Source organism: Dromiciops gliroides, chromosome 4 (genome assembly GCF_019393635.1).
Source record: "Dromiciops gliroides isolate mDroGli1 chromosome 4, mDroGli1.pri, whole genome shotgun sequence".
NCBI classification, from domain to species: domain Eukaryota; kingdom Metazoa; phylum Chordata; class Mammalia; order Microbiotheria; family Microbiotheriidae; genus Dromiciops; species Dromiciops gliroides.
Genome location: NC_057864.1, coordinates 312,454,112 through 312,468,399, shown reverse-complemented (window position 1 = coordinate 312,468,399; position 14,288 = coordinate 312,454,112). Strand labels below are relative to the sequence as shown.

Below are 14,288 nucleotides of genomic sequence, written 5' to 3'. Positions count from 1 at the left end.
AATTGGGTTCCCGGGTTTGTTATTGAATATCTATAAACATCAACAAGACTGTCTTTTAAATTCAAACTGACCCCTGCACCAAACCTAGAACACAGATAAAGTGAGACCTTAATTGTCTTATAAAAGCAATATATAGGAAACAATAAACTTTCTGGAAGGCAAAATGCAAATGAGGATAAAGAGAAAACAAATGCTAAACACTGAACTAAAACCAGAATAGCAGAAAACTGGAACTGACCAGGTATTTAATACATTTAATTTTTAAAGTTCTTTATTGGTGCTGAATTAGAACCTTTAATTCTTTTTACTTTTTGCAAATGATCGCATACTAAATGGATATGTCTACACGGAAAAAGTAAACCTGTGATGATTTGAGAGTTTAAAATATACATGAATTCTAATCTTAAAATTGCTGTTCTTAAAAGCTTTTAAATTAAGACATATTGTAGGGGGGGGGTGTTTCCAAAATATTTTAGTTTTCTGATTGTGCATATGTACATGTATTTTTTTTCTCCACATAGTGTTGTCTTTGTTGCTATGTTGGCATATTAAGACACCTCAGGCATTTAATCTAATGAGGGATTAGGACAGGTTTTTATGGTCTTAAATATACTATAGGAGTTTTATTGGCTCTGTGACTGTTTCTCATTTTTTATTATCACCTAAATTAATATCTTTTGAACAATAGGGGGGAAGCCAATTTCTTAGAAGAAACTCAGTACACATTGAGGACCAATGATGTCACCACTAATATTAATCTATTTCCCTGTATATTGAGAAGCTTATAGCAACTAGCCTCTTAGGTTCCCAAAGGACTTTATCTGATTTAAAGTGTTGCTTTTCTAATCCCATCCTACTGGTAATTTACAATGGAAGACATTCTTATTGATTTTTCTCTCTGAGGTTTTTTCTTGGTACCCCTTTTTCTCTTTCCCAAAACCCATTTATGAGCAGTTTTATCAAAATGTCATTTATATTTCTTTAAGTGGCACCAAAATTATTTTTAGATTAAATATTGATATGAAGATGGCCCTACCCCTTCTACAATATTAAAAAAAAAACCCCAAAAAACCTGAAGACAGTTGTTTGGAAGTACAATAGTCTTATAGTTGAGCAAGAGATTTAAACTTGGTCCAATATTAGTCTTAACAAATTTGTTAATTTTAAATAATCTATTAACAAGATTTACTACAAAAGGCCTCTTTTTGTTTCAAAGATATCTCCTACTCAGCATGGGAAGCCCTCTTTACCAAGGTATGTATCAAATATATGATGGGAAAGAAACCTCACTGTTTTCATTAGATTCAGTGTGGGTAAGGTGGTGCTCATAGATGGAAGTCCATAGCTTTGCCTCATTTAGGTAAAAAAAAAAAAACTATATTTGCATGCATAGCAGAAAAAAAGATTGTATGTGCATATGCAAGATGCTTAATATTGATATACATATAGTCTCTGGTGAATAGTTATATAGCTTTTGAAGAGTGGGACATCTAGTTTTGTTGGAATTCTAAAGTTCTAATTTTTAAAGTGAAAACTTAAATGTGAAAGTATTTTGCTTTGTTCAGCTGTTATTTCTTTTTTTTTATTGTTATCTTTTTCTCAGTGGAATATGTTCTCTGTGTTGCTTGTAAGGCTGTCCTCTAGCAAGCTTAGTTGCAGGATCAGCATGTTCTTTTGGCATTTCAAACTGTTAAAATAATGAAATTATTAAATGTTACCAAGATGAAACTGTTGGAAATTAAATCTTCCAAGATAATTATTATTTATCATGTGATAGCCTCCTTAGCAAGGAACTACTTGGAAGGCATATCGATTTCTCTTTCCTTAAGAAAAGCCCCAAGGATTAGAGTGATGATAATGATTGGGTATGAAGTATTAGTTTATTAATTACTGAAACAAAGCCTGGAAAACTTTTTAATGACATAAATTTGTCTTTTAAAAAACTGCTTTGGCTTAGCCTTAGCATCATAACTGTGGGAAAATTTAGACATTCTCAATATCCTTGCAGATTAGCATACGGAATTAGACTCTGAGTACAGAGTCTATAAGATTAACAATTTGGAAATGGAATTAATGGTTGCAGCATAGTCTCCACAAAGCCTCTAACGAATGTTTCTTGCCTGGAAAACAAGTTGGTAAATGAAGAAATGAATTATTTTCCATTAGTTATCCAGGAATGCTACCGAAGAAAAGTAATAAATTGAATTTGAAAATAGCTCACAACATGTGATTAGAGAAGGCCGGATTGGGTTATGGCTTCTTGAATTTGGTTAGTAAGATGAAGCCTGTTCTTTGGGTTGGTGCCTGTTATTCTTGAGGGTAATTATGTTAGCCCAGTAGCATGAAGAACAACAGTGTTCTTTTTCTACTAAAAGGATGACATGTCTCAACGAATATAAGTCTGACTCTTCTGGTTTTTATATGCATGATTTTCCAATCAAACAAACATTATGAGAAACTGAGACAGCTTTTTACTCTTTCTAACTCTATTCTTTTGACTCAGATGCAACATGGATCAAAAATTGCTTGAAAATTGTGATTAAAGCCAAGGCTTAAATATCAAATGTCTATCTTCTTTGAGACAGCCTTCCTGTTGATTTATTTCTGATTGATTAAGCATTAGTAAAGAAGTTTAAAAAACAGACTAATCTGGTTATTTTGTACTGGCAAATTTAACTTCAAGCCTTTTTGATTTATGGTTCTTTCCAATCAATTTCTTGTAGAAAATATATCAGTACAATTTTTAAAATTCCAGGTCTTTGAACTTTCTGTGGTAGCATAATGTTTTTAGCTTCCACCAAACTCATACATACATACATATATACATGCATATGCACAGATATAATATTCATAGGTGAAGTTTCTTTATGCTTATGAAATGGTGCATCTACATAGATTTCTCTAAAATATTCTTGGCTAATAGAAATCATAAAGGTTACTCAGGCTGTATAGGATATAAATGTCATGGTCTATTTTGTACCACTACATGTACATGCATTTGTAACATTTTCTATAAATGAGTGTCATGAAAAAAATAATAATTTAAAAACCTTATTATCTTTTAAAATTAGAGTACTAAAAAACTGACTTATAATATATTCTGCATACACTGGATTTTGGCCAGTTTCAAAGCAGCTGTGTAGATAGATGGACATACAAGGTTGAAAGGATGATGTCCACTTTGAATGATAAAACAGTTCATATTTATATAGAAATCCTTCTAAACTTCCTTTGTCCGAGAACATTCTTACAAACCTACCAGAAGAAGAGTGATGGCATTCTATTGTGAGTTTAACGTTAAATGCTTTAACACAGCAACTCTGTCTCTTTCAGGTCTGTCTGTCATTTTGATTTACTTAGAAACTAGTATTTTTGTGGTATGAAGAGACATTGAAGATGGCTATTGCACAGAAAAACAGATAATTTATACCATGATATACTTCATAGAATTATGCCATCATGATCATGATAAAATTATAGTTATAAACAAATCTGTTTAAAAAGGACAATTTTTAGTGATTCCTCATAGCTTCTGACTAATATTTTCATGTCAATAATTCTGTAGAAGAAAAAGTTCCATCTAGAACTTGTTTCAGTATTGATAGGTCAGAGGTACTACCATAAAATGATTGTTCCATTTTCAGTTTAAAGACTCTTCTAAGAACCTTAACAAAAGTTAACTTTCCATTTTAAATAGTCATGCACAGCATTTAAATACATCTTACTCCATTACATTAAAATTCCAAGGACAATATGGATATGCAAACAGACCTTTAATACAAATGTTCATATTAATTTCCTTCATCTAGAAGCATCCATCTGGTGCATTTCATATCCAAATTACTTAATGATACTTTGTCACCTGGTACCACTTAGTTTTATGTCAGGCACCTCTAAAGATATTGGATTTTGATTAATTATCTTCTATCTTATTGTGGTTCAGACATTTCAAAAACTGTGGAGGAAAGCATTGTTTACTCACCCAACCTAAGTGAATGTTCAATGTTGAGCTTTAGCAGTTGTTCAGGGAATACTATGAATTCTATTTCAGCCCCAGCTGGAGTAATTTTCACACCTGCACTTTAGGAAAGCTCCCAAAGATGTTTGGTGGGGGGTGTTTTGTTTTGTTTTTTGTTTTTCTTTTTTTAAATATGTGAAATGTGGCTGATATAAATAGTCATCATTTAATAGCTTTCTTCTCTTAGAAGGTACTAGTGCAGTAAGTAGCTTTTAGCTCCATGAATAAGTTAGCTCATAAAATGAAATTGGAGTTTGAGAAATGCAAAAAAAAAAAAAAAAAAGGAAACAAATCGGTTTTTAGTTGGTTTGTTCCCCTCTTTTTCTCCCCCCAGGATAGGTGGTAAGTAACTTTTCTGAGGTCAGTATATTCCCATTTTAGTGTCCTTTTGCCAATCCCCCCCCCCTCCTAGATTTGCATATTATCCAGTTAGAACTAGGAATTTGGATTGGTTGGATAAAAGATATTGGTGATCTTTCAGCTTAGTTAATTATTTATTAAAATATCTTTGAATTACATTATGTGTTTTATGGCAGTAGATAGAATGTTGTATGGGCTCTTAAAGTAGGCATATATTATAGCTTGTTTTTCTATCATTCTTACTAACGAGTTATATGCTATTCCTTTTTAAAGAAAAGCAGAGGCATATTTCAAAGATGTGTACCCTTGCCAGGCAATCTGGTGTGGTGGCTTAATATACTGACAAATACTTTTAACAAGTTGTTTATGTATGTCAGCAGAGTATCTAAATGGCATTAAAATACTAATATAATGAAGAAATTAGTTTCCTTTCATGTTTTAGAGCCCAGGAACACATATGGGAGGCCTCCATTATCACCTCTCAACCATTTTTTTGTCCTTTCCCTTTTTTAGACTATTTACTAAAATGAAAGTGTAATTAAAGAGGATTTTGTTTCTGCTGAGAGTGCCAAGGGGGGAGGGAGTTTCATTTAAATCAGTGGTATATTCCAGTACTTTGAATAAATCTCTTGTCTCTAGCACATACATTAAGTGATGCTCTGAGCTGAACTTCTGTAGGGGAAGAAGCTTAAAAAAAGGGGGAGGGGGATTCACATGTATGGAACATTATGAACTCAAGTCTTCATCCTACTGTTCTTTCTCTTAAACAGTTTATAATAACTTAAAAGTCAGCTTGAGTTGGTCCTTACTGGGCTCTTAGATGTTTTGTTTACTCCAATATGAGTGAACCAAAATTTCAAAATGTTGTCAATCCTACCTCTTTAGACACTGGAAAATTTTTACCTTGAGAATTAATACCAGTTAAAGTGAACAGAGAGTGTATACAATGTGGGGAAAACAAAGCAAAATAAGCTATGTTATTACCGAGTTTATGGAGACAAATATTTTTCAAAAAGCATTTTTGCAAAAACAAGCAAACAAAAGGAATTTAGTTATGAAAAAAGGATTGGCTACTTCTGAAAATAGCTGGTTTTCATTTCATATGGGTTAACAAGATAGAAACGTTGCATAGAGTTATATTATCTTGCTTGAATCCCCTTTATCTAGATACCTGTATATTACAGCATATTCTAGATACCTGTATATTACAGTATGTATATGTATAGCTGTATCTTAGTTCATTAATAAAGACATTAATGATTATCTAAATTATCTGATTTATTTAATAAATCCTCTCTGAAGGAATCACACTACCTAAGCTTTAAGACCCTACTCATATATTTCTAATTCTGAGGGTTGTTGTTGTTTTTTAATGATCTGGCCCTCTCTATAGAGTACTGAGTTGCATAATTAACTGGGAAATTCAAGCAAAACCATTGGCTGTGGGCCTGAATTACTCAGGTAGTCACAAAGTCCTCTATTTCACTTTGTATAGCCCTAATTTTACATCCTGCATTGCAGCATTTAGCCAGAGTTTTGAAAATTATGCATTTTATAATATGAAAAGGTGAATTGTAATCACTTTTCCTTTCTTTTCACCTTTGTTTTTTTTAAAAATGAGTAATCATGAACTCCTAAGCAAAGTTATTGAGAGTAAATATATGTTTTGGCAGTACATACACAGAAAAAATTGGATAGATTTTGCAAATATAATTAGGAAAACTTTGCTGGGGGGGGGTTCTTAATTGTTTTTGTATATTATGTAACTAAATATACACCCTAGTGCTAAAAGTCACTTTCATTTTCTGGACTAAATATATGATATTACCCTTCCTGGATAAGTCTAGAAACACAAAGAATTCAAATACTAGAAAAAAGTGCAGAGAATATTTACTCTTTACCCTTATCCTTAGATAGTACTACCCCAATACTATTCCAATTAGATAAGAATTTTTCTAATTTTTTTTAAAAAGATCTCTAGGAAAGGACATTCTAAAATAAGCAGATTCCCTTAGCAACCCATTCCAAATGTTGCAAAAACCCGTACTACCAGGGAAGTCTTCCTTTAATTCTGACTTGCAGTCTTATAGCTTACTTTCATTTCTTCTGCCTTTTACAGCCAGTCACCATCTGTATGCTAATGCCTTTTATTCTCAAGAAAACTATTAAGTTTTTGCTCAGCCTTTCCTTACGTAAGACTGAATAACATCAGTCCTTTTAACTACCTGGTGATCATTTTATTTTGAAAAAAGTCCATCATTGAGACTGTCTTCTGAACCCTTTCAAAAGTTTCCAAGGCACAACTCAGTTCAGAGTCTGAGTTGTATAAAGCAGTGTTATGGGTAGAATGCCTCCTGGCTTCTCTAAGACATATTTTGATTTATATGATGGTTTATATGTATATTATAATAGAAAGAACAATGAAACTGGAGTTAGGACTTGGGTATAAATGCTACCTAGGGCAGTTACTACTTGTATAACCTTGAAGAAGTCACTTAAATGCCCTGAGCTCAGTTTTCTCATCTACAAGATGAGGGGGCTTGACTCAATGATCTCTAAGGCCCTTTCCAGCTCTATATCTGAAATCATATGATCATCTGTAAAATCAAGTGATAAGGCTAGATAACCTCTAAGCTATGTGCCAGCACTAAATCAAGGAGCTTATGTTTCATGCTCTCTTTTAAAATCCATCTGAAGCACATTGAGCTCCATCTCAATGATCTCTTTCCAGTGTGCTGTTTATGTTCTCATTTGATATCTACTAGCTCTCTCTCTCTCTCTCTTTCTCCCCTCTCTTTCCTCTTCTCTCTCCCTCTCTCTCCCCCCTCTCTCTCCCTCTCCTTTTCCCCTTCCCCTTTGGCTGTATTACCTGTAGATGTTAGAGAGTTCTTCCCTTCAACACTTTTACCAGAGTAGAAGAAACAAATAGCTTTAATTTTTTGAAATGGTATTGACAAAGGAGAGTATTTTGAAGTAAATCAAGGATTATTAACCCTCTTTCAAAAATTTAGGCCAAATCTGAATACAGTTTGCAGTTTCAATGGTCAGTTTCACCATTACAATCTCAACTAGGTCTATGCTGATTGAGAATTCTATATACTTTTTCGAGTTATGACAGATGATTTAACACTATACTTAATAGAATGAAGAAATAAAATTACCTATGTTGTGACTTTCACAATTTTTTTCAAGCTCTGAAGAATGGAAACCCAAGTGTCTCCTAGAAAGAGCAATATAGTTATTCTTGCAATTGATTTTTTGGCCTCTGAGACATTCTTCCTCTCCTGCTCTTAACATCTCTTGGCATGGACATATCATTGGCTTTCAGAGGAAGAAACATTTTCCTTTACTTTCATTTATTTTCCTGGTGCCAAATTCCAAATATTCACAATTTATTTTGTTTTTCAGTGTATTAGAATTTCCACATACCATTCTGCCTAGAAAAAGGCAATTAGATTTGTTATTGCCCATTTCCCCCCAAATAATTTTTTCTCGTTTAGCTTTCAATTAATTCATTTGTAAAAATGCATAAAACATTGTAGCAGGAAGATAGATTGCTCATCCACATAAAACAAAATCCATGGCCATTGAACAAAAAACAAATTGGCCACTGTGGGTTTATAAATGCCTCTCAGTAAATGCCACTCCATCTAGTGGCTGGCATTTTACAGAACTATGGTAGTTGTAAAAAGTCCCTTGCATGTAGAGAAACGAATTTGGGAAATATTGATAAAGACTAATGGACATTTTTGTAAAGAAAGAATTGATTGTGCATTAACTTTAAAGTTAAAGTTCAGGTATATATAATTAAGGTTTTAAGTATGCCTTAGGCAATACAAGCCCTTATATCAGTACCAGCTATTGTCCTTGCAACTTTTCATGAGACATACATGTGGGTATGTTTGCATGTATGTATGTGTGTATACATTTACACATGTATACATACACACATATATATGTACACACATATAAATATATGTGAACACAATCTGTGTATGTGAATAAATATTTCTTTACTAAATCACTCATGTATAAGCCAGGCAAAGATTGGAATAAAAAAAATGCTTACCTGATGATGGTTCATACACTACTTGCAGGCATTTTAGCTTTTGACAGTGAGGAACAAATTTCTGTGGTTGATGGCATTAATACTTTCCATGAAATCACTTCATACTCAGATGACTTAGCTGTTTTGGTTGGGTCATAGTGAGGATGAGGCTGTTTGGTATTTGATTCTGATTCAAAAACCACGGCTTTGGAGGAAGAAAGCTATCCATAGGCATAAACTTCTTGTCCCAGTCATCTGTCTTGCATATGCACAACCTGGGTCACAAGGGATGATGATTAAGCACACAGCATGAGCCACAGCTAATAAGGAGAGGACCTCCATGAATGGATTGATCAGAGGCACCATCTTCAGATTTGGACAACCCATTATTATTTCATTATTATAGATCTTGTAATTGTTGAATGTTTTAATAACTAGGTCTGCTTGCTCAATACAGGCAATGGAACTATACTTTTGTAGGGAGATGTATCTTCATATTATTAAAATTATATTATGTAGGGAGATATCACCTACTTCCTTGTCCTCCAAGGGAAGTAATACCACTGTCCAAATATGTCTGTTAGGCCACATACCATGTAAAAGGCCTGTGGACTGGAAAATATTAAGGACAATAATCAGTAGTCACATTACTATACTAAATGGATATATACAATATATTTTTGTCATAGCCATGAATTCAATAACAATGATGGTAAGATAATAGAAGCTTATTCTAAATTGTAATCTAATTCCAGGGAAGAATAAAGGAGGAAACTTTTCTTTCCCCCTACTCACTGATGAGTAGTGCCTTTTCTAGTAGAGTGAAGCTAACACTGATTTTAAGCTAAATTGAATTTCTTAATTTTTAGAAGTCTCTTTTAAACTTTCATGTGCTATCTATGTTGTACTTCATCCCTTACCTTGAGAAGACCTCTAAGCCCAAAAGGCAAGTTCTTTGGGGAACTGTCCTTAGCTATGCTGTCCTTATGTTGCCCCCATGATGAAATTTTCAGAGATGTCACTAAAACAAAACACAAAATGATATTTTTCACAATATACAAAATAAAGAAAAACACCCCTCCTCCATTTTTCCTCTTTATTACAATCTGTTGATGAAATTGTCAGGTTTACTTAGTTTTGTTTTGGTTTGGGTGAGCAAGGCAGTAAAGTGGAAAGGTTGTAGACCAAAGGTTGTATAAGTCAGTTGGTAACCTAGGGTTAGAAATTCCAAATTATGAAGTTATCTCCAATTCTGAGTCTATTGTAATATGTAGACAAGCAAGCGCCATTTTAAGGGTGTATGCCCTTCCAGTATTTTGTGAGGCTTGCCTTTGGACTAATGCATGGAGTAGGAGAGTAGGGGATAAAAGGAAAGAGGCCTCAAGTGCTTGATTCCCACTCACCAATCCAAAATCTTCCTCTTTTACCCAGAATTGAAGAGCTGTATATCTTAAGGAACAGTTTCTGAGGCCTCCTGATACTTAAGGATTTGTTGGTAGTGGGGAATCAACAATTCTTGGTGAGAGAATTCAGGAATCAGAAATTCTCTCTTTTTAATTCATACAAATCATACTTCAAGATAATGTCCTGAATCCTAAGAAACAAGACATTCTTTAAAGCTGGTCTTTATTTAAGTGCTGAGTCTTTCCTAGGACTTAGGAGTATCTTTCTTGCTAATTTGTCAAAGGGAAAGGAAGTGAAAATATGTCTTTGGCAAATGGGAGGGCATATAGCACATTTAATAGTTTTGACTTCAAGCCTTTATTACTGAATGCTAAGAAGTCAAAGGTACAGTAAGAGAATGTATTTGTTGTACATGTTCCAGCTATTAGAAAAGAATTGATATATCTTTACTTTTAATAGCCAAACTTCATTTAAGAAGTCCAGTATCCACTAATAGTTTTGTATGTGAGCTATTGTCTCTATTAAGTTGAAACCCTTTTAATTTTCTTTTGTTTTAAAAAATATGTTACATTACTAACACCTGATTACTTTCTCTTGTGAAGGATAAAGTGGAGATGTATGTGGTTTCATATAATTAATATTATATTATACACATTTTATTCATGTATTAAGTATTTATTATAAAACTGAATATAAAGAGAAACAAGTAAAAAGTGAGCATTGGAAAGGATGGTTTTTACACAATTTATAAGGATGATTCACTGTCTTTTTAATTGTGTAAAACATCTAGGGGTTTTTAGTGTAATTTTCTTAATTGGAATGTTTGTCTAAGTGTTTTAAAGAAAACATTTTTATGGATTGAGTTCATGTGGATAGCATTAAGTACAAAGTGGTTGGAAATATTTTCAAATTATGGTTAAATGGAAAAATAGCTTCCTAGGAACCATGATTTGTATTTGTATAGCTCTGTCTTGAAGAAGGACTGAGTTTTATCTTTAGTAAAATATATACACCTATATGTGTGTATACATATACATATAGCAGTTTCCACATCTCCATGAAGAGTCTCCAATGGTTGACTCTATGTTGTTTCTAGAGCATACACTTACCACTTTCATTCCACCACTGAAATGTGTATGAAGAGCTAAAGGCCTGGGAGTCAATGAATTATCTGTACCATAATAGAATTCTTTTTAATATTGGAAAAGATGTTAGTAATGATTAAAGTTAAGTGATTATATATTTTATCTGAAATATTGGAATAACTAAATCAAATTCCCAATTTACTTTGGCTCTGGAGAAAAAGGAAACAAACTAGTCAATTTACTTAATTGATTATTACATGTAATTATTAAACCACATTGAATAAGCACAATTTTGTAACAAGTTTTAGTTGTTGACTTACATACACAGTCTTGATAGTAATAAATACATGTCCTTGATGTGATGAATTTTGCTTGAGGGAGAAAAAAGGTCTACTATTTCTATTGAGAACCTGATTTGGATATAATCCATTTAAAATAGCTTACTAAAATGTTCCTTATTATCTGGGGGACATGTATTGGCAAGAGATGTTACAATATTGAATTAAAGGGAATTTGAACTCTGAAATTAAGTAACTAATTAATTTAATAAGTATATCCATTAGATATCTCATTCTCTTAACCCTTTCATAAGTCTATCAAAAACAATATAGAACCATTGAGCAAGGGAAAATAAATTTAGTAGAGGACAAGAACCCCTTCTATTCTGGTGCTATAGAACCATCAAATGTTAAACCAAAAAGGGACCTTAGAGGTGATCTTATCCAACCCCTTCTTCAAAGTCCCACAGTTGGCAGTCAAGCTGGGTGTATATCTCAAGTCTCTTAACTCCTAGTTCAGTGATCATGTGATTTCTCAGTTTAGGCAAGATGAAAAATGTTTCCCCAATGTTTCTGAACTCACAAAGTTTATTGGAGGGTGAATCAAGAATCACAGGTTCTAAAAGTTGGAATGGACCTCGCAGGGAATGTAATCCATCCAATTTCTGAGTAAGAATCCTCTTTACAACATCCCTAAGAAGTGATTATCCATACTGGTTTTTGAAGACCTCCATTGAATGGGAGCTCACCATTCCATTTTTTTTTTTTTGGACAGCTCTAATTTTTAGGAAGTTTTTCTAAACATCAAACCTAAATGAACTTTTTTTTCAACATCTTCACATTGCTTCTAATTATACTCCAATGGTCAAAAAACAAAACAAAAAACAAACCCAAGTCTAATACTTTTTGGTGTGTGACAATCTTTCAAATATGGTTATGTCCAGCTCAATCTCTTCTGCAGCCTAATTATATCCAGTTCTTCTAGTTGATTTTTACATAGTATGAAGTTGAGACTACACCATCCTGATTGTCCATACCTCTGAGCACTCTCCAGTTAATCAATGTCTTTCATATAATGCAGTGCTCAGAACCGAACATGCAGTACTCAGTTTCATCTGACCAGGGCAAAGTACTGCAGGTCTATCTCCTCTCTTGTGCCTCTCAATTCAGGCTAAGATTGCATAAGCTTTGAGCTTACAGTTCACTAAAACCTCCATGACTTTTTTCTGAGAAAATACTATTAAGCAACACCACCCTTATTTTATATACTTGTCCTTTAAATCCAAGAGTAAGGCTTTATATTCACCCCTATTAAACTTTACCTAATCCAATTTTATTCAATTTTCTAGCCTTTTAAGACCTTTTTGCAATGTGTTATCCAGTATGTTTCCTCTCCCTCCCAGATTTGCATCATCTGAAAATGTAATAAACATGCCATTTATTTCAGAATCTTATGAAAAGAGACTTGGAGCTGGAGAGTATAATGGAGACATTAGACATTTGCCCAGATCACTCATTTTATAAATAAGTAAACTGAGGCAAAGTCAGTTTAAATGGTTTGCCCAAGGTCATAAGATAGTAAGTGACAGGGATGGGATTTAGACCCAAAGCTTATGACTTCAAATCCAGAGCCCTTTCCCAATATACAAGATTGCTTTTCTGTATGTCTTTATCATTTTTTTATTAAACAATATAGAGCCAAGCAGCGATGGCTAGGTCACTATATTGAAGATCTTCCAATTCCACTAACTACTACCAGCAATTTGATATCCTCCAAATTCATCTAATTATATTCTCTTCTAGCCTATATTACATCTTCTTTTTTGCAAGAATAGAGTGAGAGACTTTATCATATACTTTGCTAAAATGTTGGTAAACCATATCTACAAACTTCCTTTGAAATAAGTTGGATATCCCTGTCAAAAAAATATTTGAGGGGACAACTAGGTGGTGCAGTGAATAAAGCACTGACTCTGGATTCAGGAGAAACTGAGTTCAAATCCAGCCTCAGACACTTGACACTTACTAGCTGTGTGACCATGGGTGAGTCACTTGCCCTGAAAGAGAGAGAGAGAGAGAGAGAGAGAGAGAGAGAGAGAGAGAGAGAGAGAGAGAGAGAGAGAGAGAGAGAGATTGTAAAGGCTATGAAGAACAGGAGAGGTACCACAGAGTTAGAGAAAGAAAAAATGTCTCAATTTTCAAAAAAGAGAAGAAAATGAAGTATGCAAACTATAATCTAGGTACCTTGACTTTAATTCCTAGAAAAATTCTAGACCAGAGGTTCTTAACCTTTGTTGTATCATAGATAACTCGGGACAGATTCCTCAACTTATCAAAACAATGCTTTCTTACTATCATCTTACTGAGTATCAACTTCCTACATGACATTTTTTTGTTTTATCTTTTCCAGTCCAAAAAATCTTGAAAAATCAAGGAGGAGCAAATTGGAGCAGTGATCTGTCATTAGGCCCATCCATACCAATGGAAATACTATCTCATCTTTGATCCCCTTTATTCCTATATGGCTTAAGAAACCCTCCCCTTAATATTTTTTTTTCATTTTCCTTGCTGGCCTCTCAGATCATTTTGAGGTTTAGCATTTCTGATACATTACAGGACTGTGTTGTACTTCTGTATTTAGTCCATGTTATCTGCCCTAACTTCCATCTTCACTATATATCAATACTTTTTTTATAGAAAGTTGGGTTTTGAGTTCACTGCACAACTGAATTGTGTCTTAACTGACTCACCCCCCACCCCCCACCCCCCACCCCCACTATGGGAACTGACTCTCTTTGTGTCTTTAGAATTTCATTCCTGAGAAATTTTTATCCCCTGTGGGCTGACTTTTCCAATAAAATGTTTTATTTTGTTTTGGCAGGGCAATGAGGGTTAAGTGACTTGCCCAGGGTCACACAGCTAGTAAGTGTCATGTGTCTGAGGCCAGATTTGAACACAGGTCCTCCTGAATACAGGGCTGGTGCTTTATCCATTGTACCACCTAGATGTCCCCCCAGTAAAATTTTAATCCATGGTATCCTACTTTTCATTTTTGAATGCTTTGAAACCTGCTTTCCTACAATTTAGGGCTCATG

General features: G+C 33.8%; 1 protein-coding gene across 4 annotated transcripts in view; it reads left to right on the top strand.

The window, feature by feature from the left end:
* Positions 1 to 14,288, top strand: part of CNR1 (cannabinoid receptor 1) — a 31,100-nt gene that overhangs the window by 2,217 nt on the left and 14,595 nt on the right. Inside the window, exon 2 of one of the 4 annotated variants that reach the window (XM_044001274.1) lies at positions 1,217 to 1,254. The exons of the other annotated variants lie outside the window; for them this stretch is intronic. The gene's annotated coding sequence lies outside the window, so the exon portion shown is untranslated. The remainder of the gene's footprint in view (positions 1 to 1,216; positions 1,255 to 14,288) is intronic. 4 annotated transcript variants of the gene reach the window in all.